The 14,678-nt window shown below is 41.5% G+C and overlaps 1 protein-coding gene across 15 annotated transcripts in view; it reads left to right on the top strand.

Moving 5' to 3' along the window:
* Positions 1-516: 516 nt before the first annotated feature.
* LOC137371190 (inositol polyphosphate-4-phosphatase type I A) overlaps positions 517-14,678 on the top strand; it is a 261,418-nt gene continuing 247,256 nt past the window's right edge. For all 15 annotated transcript variants that reach the window (XM_068033314.1, XM_068033320.1, XM_068033319.1 and 12 more), the window contains exon 1: positions 517-759. The gene's annotated coding sequence lies outside the window, so the exon portion shown is untranslated. The remainder of the gene's footprint in view (positions 760-14,678) is intronic.

The following is a 14,678-nucleotide window of genomic DNA, read 5'->3' as shown; positions in this document are numbered from 1 at the left end:
AGATGTCAGGAAGGTCCTCTTAGGACATTGAGTGATCCACACATGGAATAGACTTTCAGGCAGGGTAATGGAGGCTAAAATCCTGTTTAAATAACAGTTGAATGTTGTGTTGGGCAACTTCGAGGTCCTTCTGGATAGGTAAACTAAGATTTGCTGAATAGCTTTCATCATCTGGACCAAGGAATGTAATTTTTCACAGATCCTTTATTAGCCTTTATCTATACATGGACACAGCCATTTCACATCACTGCTTCCCCTTTCCTATAGTTTATCAGTTTCTGTTTATGCAACTACTGGCATTTGAATTTGAAAATCGTAATTAAATGCAGTTTCGATATTCAGTGGTAACTCATTTCTTTAGCCAGAAGAGGGCAGTAAATGAGTAAATTAGAATTCTGTTTATAACAGAAATGGTCTTATCAATCCTATGCAATTGTGTGGTATTCTTTGCTACCTAAATGGTTTGCAGGATAGGTCCCTCTGCTGATGTCAATGGGGGTGGAGTGACGCAGTACAGAAGAGGATCCTTGAAATCAAGACAGAGGCCTGTGATGGATTAATACTGCAGGCGATTAAAGGTTTCCACAAACTGACATCAACATCTTACTGGGCCATATTGCACCTGTATAAAGAGGATACCAAATCCGCAGCAATTTACATCAGTTAGAAAGGAAAGTAAAGGAAGAACAACTGCCATACCAGCAGAGTGCAAGGGATAACAATACAGTAAATACAGCCGTGCTATCCTTTTGCTCTGAGGTATGTTAAATCTGTATCCCCCTACACCAATATGACTGGATAGGTTATCTTCTAAGGTTTGCGAAAAATGGATTGTGTATGAGAAGCATGATAGAGATAGGAAAAACACAAGTCAAATGGGGGAAATAATTATGAGGCTTTGATCTGTGACGTCTAGAAGGTTTATCACTAGAATGTGTTGGCAAGTCCTTTATAATTAGGCTTGTAATGGTGGAGCGATCAAGGGTGTGGCATCCTACTAAAAAGGATGAGGTAGTACAATTGTTTTACAATTTTTTGTGTAAGATAAATATGTAAATGTGGATTTAAGTATTTACATCTTAATCTAACGACTGAAATTAATTCTTGCTGGATAAACATTTTGTGTTTTAAATATGTTTTGGAATTTTAGTGGTTTACTATAATAGTTCATTAGTTTTAAAGTTGCTTAATTCAAACATTTTGGCTGGAATTTCCACTTTGTTGCATTAATTACATTGTTTAATTCAAATTATTGGATAAAATAAATTTCTGGCACAAAAATAACTAAACTGAATCCAAATTAATGGGTTTTACAACACAATGCATTGGTGTTAGCAAAATATATTTTAATCATGTTCTGCTCTAGAGTTTTGTTTGTGGCTACAGCAATGAAAAAGATGCTCGGAAGTAATGATTTAAAGGGGACACGTACACTATTGAACAGTTATGTAATACTAAAAGCTATAAAGGAGTACTGTCATTTGTACTTTTTTAAGCTATATTTTCATGCTTCAAAATGCAATTAGAAGTAACTCTAATTGCACCCACCCAACTCCCATCCCCAAAGATGTACCAGCATGAAGTTTCACTGCACTGATGATATCATTGATAATGGTGGCCTGTACTCTCCATTCATGCAGTCATTGGAATGGAAGTTCACGTACAACTGAACTGTTTGTTTCAGTACTCTTTCTTTCATGGAAAAAATCAATTCAATGTAAATTTGTACTTTTTTTGCTGACATGGGTCATGTTGCTCACTGCTAACTTGCTTGGAGTGGGTGATGGAACCAGGGGAAGTTCTACATAAAATGTAGATCCAACCAGCTTTAAACTAGTTACTTTCAAACTGAAAAACTGTAACAAAGGGTGTCCAGCAGATCTCCCTTTTTATAACATTTAACATTTTTACTTAGTTTCAGGAGGTGGAACCTCAGTTACAGGAAGAATGAATTAAACTTTTAGGGCGATTGAATCAAATCTAATATTAGTAAATCTTGTTTTTTTTTGCTTTTGTGGGTAAATTACCTTGATTTTGTGGGAAGATTATTAAAGGTGGCATATCATAAGTATTTACATCTTAATCTAGCAGCTGAGCATTCAGGCAAATATGTGCTGATCAGAGAGAGCCAGCATGGATTTCTAAAGAGTAAGTCATGTCTAATGAACCTAGTTGAATATTTTGCGGAAGTAACTAACGTGTTAGTTAAGAAAGTGTTTATGGTTGTTGTTTATATGGACTACCAGAAGGCATGTAACAAGTTTCCACATAAGAGACTATTGACAAAAATGAGAGTGCATGGAATTGGAGGCAACCTATTGGCTTGGATAGGGAATTGATTGTGAATAAGGAGACACAGAGTAGAGATAACGGATACCACAGAATCACGGAATTGTTACAGCACAGAAGGAGGCCATATGGCCCATCATGACTGCACTAGCTCTCCGAAGGAGCAATGTATCTTGTGCCACCCGCCTTCTCTTGTAGCCCTACACATTCTTCCTTTTCAGATAATCCAATTCCCTCTTGAATGCCTTAATGGAACCTGCCTCCACTATACTCTCAGGCAGTGCATTCCAGATCCTAACCACTCGCTGCGTGAAAAAGTTTTTCCTCATGTCACCATTGCTTCTGTTGCCAATTACCTTAAATCTGTGCCCTCTTGTTCTTGATCCTTCCACCAATGGGAACAGTTTTTCCCTATCTACTCTTGATTTTGAATACCTCTATCAAATCTCCCCTCAACTTTCTCTCAGGCAAACAGTCCCAACCTCTCCAATCTATCTACGTACCTGAAGTTCCTCATCTCTGGAACCATTTTTGGGAATCTTTTCTGCACTCTCTATAATGCCTTTTTCACATCTTTCCTAAAGTATGGCACCCAGAACTGGACACAATACTCTGGTTGAGGCTGAACCAGTGTTCTTATCACAGAATTACAGAATTGTTACAGAGCGTGTCCGCACTGGCTCTCCGAAAGAGCAATTCACCTAGTGCCATTCCCCCGCCTTCTCCCCATAACCTTGCACATTCTTCCTTTTCATATAACAATCTAATTATGTTTTGAATGCTTTAGTTGACCTGCCTCCACCACACTCTCAGGCAGCGCATTCCAGACCTTAACCACTCGCTGTGTGAAAAAGTTTTTCCTCATGTCACTTTTGCTTCTCTTACCCATTACTTTAAATCTGCCTTCTTGTTCTTGATCCTTTCACGAGTGGACAGTTTCTCTATACAAATTTAACATAACTTCCTTACTTTTGTATTTATGAAGCCTAGGATGCTTTATTCTCTATTAACTGCTCTCTCAACCTGTCCTGTCACCTTCAATAATTTATGCACATATACACCCAGTTCCCTCTGCTGCAGCATCCCCTTTAGAATTGTACCCTTTATTTTATATTGTGTCTCTGCATTCTTCCTACCAAAATTAATCACTTCACATTTCAATGCCTTAAATTGCATTTGCCATTTGTCCGCCCATTCCGCCAACCTGTCTATGTCCTTTTGACGTTCTACACTATCTTCCTCACAGTTCACAATGTTTCCAAGTTTCATATCATCTACAGATTTACACAAATTGGCAGGATGTGATCACTGGTGTCCTCCAGAGATCTGTACTGAAGACATAGCTTTTCACAATATTTATTAATGACTTTCAAGGAATAGAAAGCTGTATCTGTAAGTTTGCTGATGACATTAAGTTAGTTGGCACAGTAAATAGTGTAGAAGTGAACACAAAGTTGAAAAGGGCAATTATGGATTAAGTGAGTGGGCAGAATTGTAGCAGATGGAGTTCAATGTGGGAAAGTGTGAGGTCATCCACTTTGGACTTAAGAAAGATAGATGACGGTACTTTCTAAACAGTGAGAAGCTAGGAACTGTGGATGAGCAGAGAGATTTAGGGGTTCAAGTACAGAAAGCACTAAAGGCCAGTGAACAGGTACAACAAAAAAAATATAGGCGGCTAATGGAATACAAAGGGATGGAAGTTAGAGGTGTACAGAGCTCTGGTTAGACCCCATCTGAGACTATTGTGTTCAGTTCTGGGCACCACACCTCAGGAAGGATATATTGGCCTTGGAGAGGGTGCATCACAAATTTACTGGCAGGATACTTGGCTAAAAGGGTTAATTTATGAGGACCGGTTGAATTGACTCAGATTGTATTCCCTTGAATATAGAACAGGATTGTCCAACATATGGCCCACAGGCCAGAATCCAGCCCTCTGAAAGATTGCATCCAGCCTATCAATCTGCCCGTGGCTCAGCTGTGATTGATGGCTCCCCTGTATGTCAGGCAGAGGGGGTAGGCAGGGATGGGTGAGGAACCCCTGTCTGACTAGTTATTCCCTGTGACTGACAGGGGCTGTCCGGATGGCGTTAGTGATGATTGGTGGAATGCACCGCAGGCATCCTGGGATCGACCGCCCCTATTGTTTTCGCGCGTTTCAGTAAATGACCTGTATCCTGCACACTGGGCAGGTTCCCGCCTCCACTCGCCCCAAATTAAATGAAACAGGCATGGTAATTATTCGGTTGTGGGACTGGCTGCGGTGGGGAGCACGGAGTGGTGAACCTGAGCGGGGAGCACGGAGAGAAAGACAGAGGAACAGGAAGAGACAGAGAGAGAGAACATAAGAACTAGGAGCAGAAGTAGGCAATTCAGCCCCTCGAGCCTGCTCCGCCATTCAATATGATCATGGTTGATCTCATCTCGGCCTCAACTCCATTTTCCTGTCCATTCTCCATAACCCTTCAAACCATTACTAATTAAAAATCTGTCTGTCTCCTTAAATTTACTCAATGTCGCGGCATCCACCGCACTCTGGGGCGGTGAATTCCACAGACTCATGACCCTTTGAGAGAAGTAATTTCTCCTCATCTCTGTTTTAAATCTGCTGCCTCTTATCCTAAAACTATGACCTAGATTGCCCCACAAGAGGAAACATCCTCTCTACCTCTACTTTGTCAATTACTTAATCATCTTATATACCTCAATTAGATCTCCTGTCATTCTTCTAAACTCTAGAGAGTCAAGGCCTAAACTGCTCAATCTCTCTTCATAAGACAAACCCCTCATCCTTGGAATCAATCTAGTGAACCTCCTCTGAACTGCATCCAATGCAACTATATCCCTCCTCAAGTAAGGGGACCAAAACTGTACGCAATACTCCAGGTGCAGTCTCACTAATGCCTTGTACAGTTGCAGCAACACTTCCCAACTTTTATATTCTAGTCCTTTAGCAATAAATGCCAAAATTCCATTTGCCTTCTTCATTACCTGCTGTACCTGCATACTAGTTTTTTGCGAATCATGCAGGAGGACATCCAGATCCCTCTGCACTGAAGCACTCTGAAGTTTCTCTCCATTTAGATAATTTGCCTTTCTATTCCTCCGACCAAAATGGATAACCTCACACTTATCCACGTTAAACTCCATCTGCCAAATTTTGGCCCATTCACCTAACCTATCCACATCCATTTGTAAATTTCTTATTTCTTTATTGCAACTTACTATCCCACCTATTTTAGTGTCATCTGCAAATTTGGCTATAGTACCTTCTATCCCTGCATCCAAGTCATTAATATAGATTGTAAATAGTTGGGGCCCAAGGACTGAACCCTGTGGCACCCCACTAGTTACATCTTGCCAACCAGAAAAGGGCCCATTTATCCCGACTCTCTGTTTTCTGTTGGTTAGCCAATCCTCTATCCAAGCTAACCTAACCCCATGTGATCTTACCTTGTGTATTAACCTTTTGTGTGCCACCTTATCAAATGACTTCTGGAAGTCCAGATATACTACATCTACAGGATCCACATTATCCACTTTGCTTGTCACAGCTTCGAAGAACTCTAGCAAATTACTCAAACACAATTTACCCTTCATAAAACCATGCTGACTCTGATGGATTGCGTTTTGACTTTCTAAATGTCCTGTTATTACTTACCGAATAATGGATTCTAACAATTTCCAAACGACAGATGTTAAACTAACTGGTCTAAAGTTTCCTACTTTCTGCCTCCCTCCCTTTTTGAATAAGGGCATTATATTAGCTTTATTCCAATCCACTGGAACCTTTCCCGCATCCAGGGAATTTTGGAATATTATAACCAATGGTTTCACTATCTCCGCTACCACTTTGTTTAAGACCCTAGGATGTAGCCCATCTGGCCCTGGGGACTTGTCTGCCTTCAATCCCAATAGTTTGCTCAGTACTTTTTCCCTAGTGATGATGATTTTTCTAAGTTCCTTTCTTTCTATAACCTCTGCATTACCTGTTACTATTGGGATGGTACTAGTGTCCTCCACCGTGAAAACTGAGGCAAAATACTGATTTAGTGTCTCCACCATTTCTGTGTTCCCCTCTATTAACTCCCCAGTCTCATCCTCCAAGGGACCAACATTCACTTTAGCTACACTCTTACCTTTTATATACTTATAGAAGATTTTGCTATCCGTTTTTATATTTTGCGCTAGTTTTCTTTGATAATTTACCTTTGCTCTTTTTATTACTGTGTGGTGCGCTGGAAAAAGAACCTGTTGCCAACTGTCAATATTGGATCTGGTGGAGGAGAAGGGGTGAGGTCTCCTCCAACAACAGTGGTGGTGGCAGTGCATCAGCCCAAGCTTCCATGGTGCACTGAATAAGTACTTTTTTTTTGAGGTGGGCAATAAATATACAATAAATTTCAAGATCTCATTCTTCATAATAAATGGGCCACCACTGACGTTGGTAATGATCAGTCTTGCTCTATATTTTTGTTGGCATTGCTCACAGAATCTGACTTATAAAAAGATTTTATTCTTGAAAGATACGGATTTGGCAGACCTCTGGAAAACTTCTCGTTCTAGAGGGCTGCAGAGCCCCATTTGAGAACCCCTGCTATAGACAACATAGTATTTGCTCTATTATTTTATTATAGATTTCTTGAGCGAAGTAGCAGTGCTGGGTACAAAATTGAGGCTGTGATGGTTCTTTTTTAATGGACACATCTGGGAAACACTTGATTTGATTTGAGATGTTATTTAGTTATTTTTCAATAGGATATGCCAGTTCCTGAACTCTCCAATGGAAACATACATTTTCAAATATAAGATTAATTACAGATAGTAGATGTTACTTGTTTGTTTTCAATTGTGTACATGCCTATAATTCAACCATAAATACATATTTAGCATTTCTGGCAAGATTTTTTTTATTCATTCGTGGGATGTGGGCAAAGACCTTCCAGTGATCCAGTGACCTTCTGGTCAGTTATTCTCTGTGACCTTGTCCTATCAACACCACCTCTTTTGTTAACTCTTGTCCCACCCCTGCTTTATTTGCTTAAAACCTATTACATTTCCAATATTTGCCAGTTCTGATGAAGTGTCACTGACCTGAAACGTTAACTCTGCTTCTCTCTCCAAAGATGCTGCCAGACCTGCTGAGTATTTCCAGCATTTCTTGTTTTTATTACAGATTTCCAGCAACTGCAGTATTTTTCTCTTATTATACGATTATCCAGTTGTTATTTTTTAATTTTGTTGGTAATTACCAGACTCGTGACTGCTAACTGGATGGTGAAGCATCATCCTGCTTGTCATTCAAAAAGGACTCTCAAATGGTAGAAGTCTGAAACAAAATCATAATGGAATAACACAGCATTTCTCCATAGATGCAGATGCCCTTTTTTTAAAATAAAACCCATAAAAGACCCCAGTGTCATCAAACAGAAAATGTAACAAAAGTGTCACCATTTGAGAGGGGGCAAACTGGTAGAAAACTAAAATCATGAAAACAAGGAAACTTATAAAATTAAATAATTTTGCCACCAGTGTCGACTATGCCCTCTAGTCCCTGCAGTGCCTACCGGATGCGGAAGGCCGTAAGCATACCAGCAGATATTGAGTGCTCCTTCTCCAGCCATAGATGCTGACTGACCTGCTGTGAATTTCTAGCAGATTCTGCTATATACATTGTTATATACACTTTCAATTAGGTCAGTATCCTTAGTAAGGAGCACCACATTATTATGGAGCACATTATTATTATGGAGGCTGGAAAGATGGTGCAGTAGGAAGAGGGCTTTAGGTTCTTGGGACATTGGGACCAGCTCTGGGGAGATGGGACCTATACAGACCGGACAGGTTGCACCTAAATAGAGCTGGGACTGCGTTCCTTGCAGGGCGATTTGCTAGTGCTATTGGGGAGGGTTTAAGCTAACTTAGCAAGGATGTGGGAATGAAAAGGAAATATCAGAGAGGAATACCAAGTTGCACAGAATACTGGGAGAGGTAGATAGAGTAGGGAGTCGTAAGTTATTAGGTGGGGTCAGAGTAAGGGAGAAAGAAATAATGTCTAAATCAGGGTTAGAAACAAAGTGCTGGAAATACTCAGCGGGTTTGGCAGCATCTGTGGAGAGAAGCAGAGTTAATGTTTCAAGTCTGTGACCTTTTATCAGAACTGGTCAAGGTTAGAAATATAATAGGTTTTAAGCAAGTAAAGTGGGGGTGGGGGGGTGGGTAAGAGAACAAAAGGAAAGGTGTGGGATAGGACAGAGGGCTGGAGAGATTAACTGACAAGGAGGTCATGGGGCAAAGGCAAAAGAGAGCGTGCCAGTGGTGTGGTGAAAGACAAAGCATTAGTACCAAAAGGCAGTTTTTCATGTTTCTACTTTTGGCTAGGGCTGTTCATTATTCTGTCATTACCACTCTCTCTGCACTAATGCTTTGTCTTTCACCGCATCATTATCACACTCTTTTTGCCTTTTCCCCATAACCTCCTTGTCAGTTAAACAAAGAGTTATTCCACCTCGGAAAAATGTGTTGTTATATGTTGCAGGTCTGACTGGCTGTGGGCCAGGAGAGCACAGTCATCGGTGAAAAGAAGTTCACGGATGAGTTTTTCTTGTGTTTTTGTGTGAGCCTGAAGACACCTTAGGTTGAAAAGGCCTCCCTCAGTCTGGAAGCGTATGTAAATGCCATCCGTTGCCTGCTGCAGCATCATGCTGAAAAAGATGGTGAATAGGGTCGGGGCCTGCACACGTCCCTGCTTCATGCCATTGGAGATATGGAAGGGACTTGAGAGGTCACTGTTTTGCTCGACTTGTCTGTACTGATTTTCATGAAACTGCTTCACCATGGCCAGGAACCTGGGTGGGCATCCAACTTTTTCAAGGATTTTCCAAAGTCCATCTCTGCTCACAGTGTCGAATGCCTTGGTGAGGTCTCCGAAAATGATGTACAAGCCTTTGTTTTGCTCACGACACTTTTCTTGTAATTGTTTGAGTGCAAATACCATGTCTGTGGTGCCTCTCTTTGCTCTGAAAGCACACTGGCTCTCTGGGAGGTTTTCCTCCGCAATGGTCAGCAAAACTGTATTCTAACCAGGATCTTCCCAGCAATAGAAAGGAGGGTGATCCCACAGTAGTTGCAGCAGTCTGATTTTTCTCCTTTGCTTTTGTACAAGGTGATGATAACGGCATCACAACCATCCCGTGGAATCCTGCCCTGTCCCCAGCAGGCCATGAAAAACTCATGGAGCTTAGTGTATAGGGCAGGGCCACCATGCTTCAAGTCTTCGGGTGGAATTCCATCGGCTCCCGGGGCTTCGTTGTTCTTCATCTGGTTGCTGATGGTCACAGTTTTCTCCAGAATTGGGCTCTCATCCAATTCTTCTTTGACAGGCTGTTGTTGGATGCAATTGATGGCAGTATCATGTATTGTACACTTGGCACTGAAGAGAGTTTTCAAAGTGCTACGACCAGCAATCCAGGACTTACTCCTTGTCGGTGTGTAGGGTCTTGCCATTGGCATTCCTCAAGGATTTGGGATTGATATGCTGGTCCATAGACAGATTTTAGTGCTTCATAGAAACTTCTTATATCGCCAGTATCAGCGTACAGTTGAGTTTTTTCCGCAAGTGCAAATCCACCAGTCATTTTGGATGTTCCTCAGTTTACATTGAAGGGTGCTGCATGCTTGACGGTAGGCTGCCTTCTTCACTTGGCTGGCTGGCTGAGCCAGGTGAGCCTGATGAGCTGACCTTTTTATTTTTTTAGCAGAACTTGAATTTCCTTGCCATTTTCATCAAACCAATCCCTATTCTTCTTGGTGCTGCCGTCCCAGTTCACTGGGCCATGACTGATGAGCTCCAGGCTTAAAGGGTGGGGTCAGTCAGCGCAAACTGTATTCCACCCTAAAGCACCACAGCGCAGGCAGGAAGGAAGGAAATCCATCCACCCCAACTATAACTCAACAAGTAAGTTCTGTAGCGATGAGAAAGGGGCGAAAATGGCAGGTGCAAGTTGGCACTGGCAGCCGCAGTTCCAATCCTGCATGCAGGCGGCTCAGGATATTGTTCGTTTTGATGATGACCTACAGACGACATCATCACCCGGTAGCACCCTGAGCGACCAAGCAGCCTTTTAGAAGCATAGCACTGCTTCCTTCGAAATTAGAGAGGGGCCTAGAAAAGATGGCCTAAACAAATGCTCATTTCCCTACCACCCAGTTGGCTTGCTGCGTTCAACGGGCATCTCTTAATGTGGTCAAACTATGACAGTGAAGGAAATGCGAACTCCTAAGCTCGCTTCAAAAGGTGGGAAAAGAAGAAAAATTCTGAAACTCACCTGCTGGAATGTGAGAACAATGCTCGACTCTGGTGACAACAGTCGCCCCAACGAAGCTCAGCCCTGATGGTCAATGAGCTCGCCAGACTAGACATTGATTTAGCGTTGCCAGAATAAAATTCCTCCCTATATTGGCTGTGTGACAGAAAACAGAGAGTAGTGGTTGATGGATGTTTTTCGGGCTGGAGGAAAGTTTGTAGTGGGTCAGTGTTGGAACCCTTGCTCTTCCTGATAAATATTAATGACCTAGACCTTGGTGTACGGGCACAATTTCAAAATTTGCGAATGTTTCGAAATTTGGAAACATTGTGAACTGTGAGGAGGATAGTGTAGAACTTCAAAAGGACATAGACGAGTTGGTGGAATGGGCAGACGGGTGGCAGATGAAGTTCAATGCAGAGAAATGTGAAGTGATTCATTTTGGTAGGAAGAACATGGAGAGACAATATAGAATAAAGGGTGCAATTCTAAAGGAGGTGCAGGAGCAGAGGGACCTGGATGTATATGTGCATGAGTAATTGAAGGTGGCAGGACAGGTTGAGAGAGCAGTCAATAAAGCATTCAATATCCTGGGCTTTATTTGAGCAAGAAAGTTGTGTTGAACTTGTATAAGACACTAGTTCGGCCTCAGCTGGAGTATTGCGTCCAGTTCTGGGTGCCTCACTTTAAGAAAGATGTGTGGGCATTGGAGGGAGTGCAGAAAAGATTCATGAGAACGCTTCCGGGGATGAGCAATCTTAGTTATGAAGATAGGGTGGAGAAGCTGGGACTGCTTTCCTTGGAGAAGAGAAGGCTGAGAAGAGATTTGTTAGAGGTATTCAAAATCATGAGGGGTCTGGACAGAGTAAATAGGGAAAAACTGCTCCTACTCATGAAAGGATCAAGAATGAGAGGGCACAGATTTAAGTAACTGGCAAAAGAAGCAAGAGTGACATGAGGAAAATCTTTTTGACACGGCAACTCTAGAATGTGCCGCTTGACAGTTTGGTGGAGGTGGGTTCAATCGAGGCATGTAAAAGGGAATTAGACAGTTATCTGAAAAGGAAGAATGTGCAGGGTTAAGGGAGAAGGCGGGGAATGGCATTAGGTGGAATGTTCATTTGGAGAGCAGATGGGCCGAATGGCCACCTCCTGCGCGGTAACAATTCTGAGATTCTGTGACTTTAGCTGAAAGGGATTTTATGAGTCCTTCCATTTTTTTGTTGAATTTTTTTTTGAGGACTTGGGTTTTTAAACTGAAAAGTATTCCATAAGTGCTGGAACTTTGCGTTTTTTAAAAAGAGGTCATCAGAAGGTCTTTTGCACTGAGCTTGTAAACAACAGTTAATGGGAGAATCAAGGAATGCTTAAAAACAAGTCCTTACTGGAAGTCACCTGTCTTCAGATAATTACCCAGAAGGGGGTTTTTTGACTTGGGAAAGATGTTTACAAAGAAATGACAGGTTAAGATTTGTAGGGGTCAGGAGGCTTGACTCTTGTGACATTGTTTTTGGTTTTGCTTTGGACAGTGAGTGGACAGTGTTACAAAAGACAGTTGGAGAAAACATGCCAAGGGAGCAAACCCCAACTCAGCTAATTCCATCTCTTTAAAACAGCCTGCCAACTTTCCATCTCTTTAAGAAGTCTGAGAAGCAAATGTAAGAAACCGCCTGAAACCCCTGTTGCTGCATTTTTCTTGGAAAGCCTGCCCAAACTGATCTTCAATGTCACCTGACAAGAACTGTGCTAGGCAGATCCCAGAGGCAGCTATCAATGTGTATTTGCGATGCCAAACCAAAACAAAGGACATCTGACATCTTTCCATATCTTCTCTTTTTTCTTCAAGAATTACCAAGTATTTGGCCAAAGTATTCTGGGTCTTTTTTTGTAAAGAGTTCTAAAGAGTAAATCTCTTTATTTTTTCAGTTAACTGGTATATGGGTGTGTGAGGGGCTAAGGTAAAAAGGGAACTTTTATATTTCAAACTATGTGTTAATGCTTTGCATCGTTACTGGTTAAGACTTGTTTTGTAATAAACTGATAATTTTGTTGTTTGTTAAAGAAACCTGGTTGGTGTATTTTATTCTGGGATAAAAATAGAGTCTATGATTGACCATACTGGTAAATGGGAAAAAATTTAAATTTATGTTGTGACCTGTGGAGACGTGGAACTAGAAAAACAGTGCACTCCTCCTGCCTCGGTCGTAACAGGGAGGAATGCAAAAACTATTGTCATCCAGTTCTTATTTATTTGTATTTTATCTGCTGTGGCCTAACATGGAGCAGCATTTAGGGTCATGTAATTGTCTAGCTGAGATTGGATACTGCTTTCATGCTGGTGAATAATAGCCTAATTGATTTTTTTAAAACATTGTTGAGTTAGACTCTACATTTCAGCTATAATGAAAACCACTGAACAATAAAAATGAGACTTTCAGAGCTAAGCCTCATGGAATAAATTAATCAGATGGATTTAAAGTCAACTTCATAATTGATAGCACAACATGATAATACACGGACAAAGCTTTGGGTGAGGTAACGTGGGTTCTTCCTGCCAAGCTACGTGGCAGGTAATTAGTGCTATCACAATAAATCCCAATAAAGGAAACTAGAACTAGAAAAATCAAGTGGATTTTAAATGTATATAAATATATGGTAATGTATCTACTGGTAAAGACGACAATGGAGTAATTTGGATGGAATGATTGACTCAGATTTCAATAAATGGTCAATGTAAATCTGGTATCAACAGGGCAAATTGAGTACTGTCATACATTTCAAAACCTTTTGATATCAGGTTATTTTAGCCCTCTTATTAGTAAGGGCAAATTTGGAATATGCTGAACAATTTGGGCCTTCTACCTTAAAATTGACACTATACATTAGAGAGTGCCTCAAGTTAGGTCGAATCTACAGCACGGAAACAGGCCATCCGGCCCAGCTGATCTACCTACGCCAGCGTATATGCCCCATATCAGCCACCCTTCTTCGTCTAACCCTATCAGCGTAGCTTTCTATTCCTTTTTCTTGCATGTGCTTATCCAGCTTGCCCTTAAATCCATCTGTGCTATTATCCCTAACTACTCCTTCTTCCACATTTTTAACTCTCTTTGGTTGAAGAACTTTATCCTGAATTCCTGATAGAATTTATTAGTGGCTATCTTATCTTTATGGCCTTTAGTTTTGGTCTTCCCACAACTGGAAACATTTTCTCCACTTCTACACTATCAAGTCCTTTCATTATATTAAAGACCTCTGTGAGATTACACATCAGCCTTCTCTTTTTTTTTTGAGGAAAAGACACCCCTCTGTTCAGTCTTTCATGATAGTCCTGGTATCATCCTTGAGAGTCATTTTTTGCACCTTCTCCAAAGCCTGTCTATCATTTTGATAATATTGAGACCGGAACTGTGCACAGTACTCCAAGTGCTCTCGTACAATTACCTTTAGTGTCCCTGAAGGATCTATCCTTGGCCCCTTTCCATTTATCATCTGCAGATAGTCCTCAGCGATATCATTCAAAGTACAGCATCAGTTTCCACTTGTATGCCGATGACACTCAGCTGTACCTCACCATCACCTCTATTGATCCCTGCACTGTCTGTAAATGTTCTGACTGCTCTCTGACATCCAGTAACCTCATGGCCCGGTATTTCCCCACTCTACCATTACCATCAAGCCAGGAGGCCAACCCTGGTTCAATGAAGAGTGCAGGAGGACATGCCAGGAGCAGCACCAGGCATACCTCAAAATGAGGTGTCAACCTGGTGAAGCTACAACCCAGGACTACTTGCATGCCAAACTGCATAAGCAACATGCAATAGACAGAGCTAAGCGATCCCATAACCAACGGATCAGATCTAAACTCTCCAGTTATGAATGGTGGTGGACAATTAAACAACTAACTGGAGGAGGTGGCTCCACAAATATCCCCATCCTCAATGATGGGGGAGCCCAGCATATCAGTGTGAAAGATAAGGCTGAAGCATTTGCAACAATCTTCAGCCAGAAGTGCTGAGTTGATGATCCATCTCGACCCCCTCCTGAAGTCCCCAGCATTACAGATGCCAGACTTCAGCC

The sequence above is a fragment of the Heterodontus francisci genome, chromosome 6 (assembly GCF_036365525.1).
Source record: "Heterodontus francisci isolate sHetFra1 chromosome 6, sHetFra1.hap1, whole genome shotgun sequence".
Taxonomy (NCBI): domain Eukaryota; kingdom Metazoa; phylum Chordata; class Chondrichthyes; order Heterodontiformes; family Heterodontidae; genus Heterodontus; species Heterodontus francisci.
Note: the sequence above shows the minus strand (reverse complement) of the source record. Positions and strands in the feature narration are given on the sequence as shown.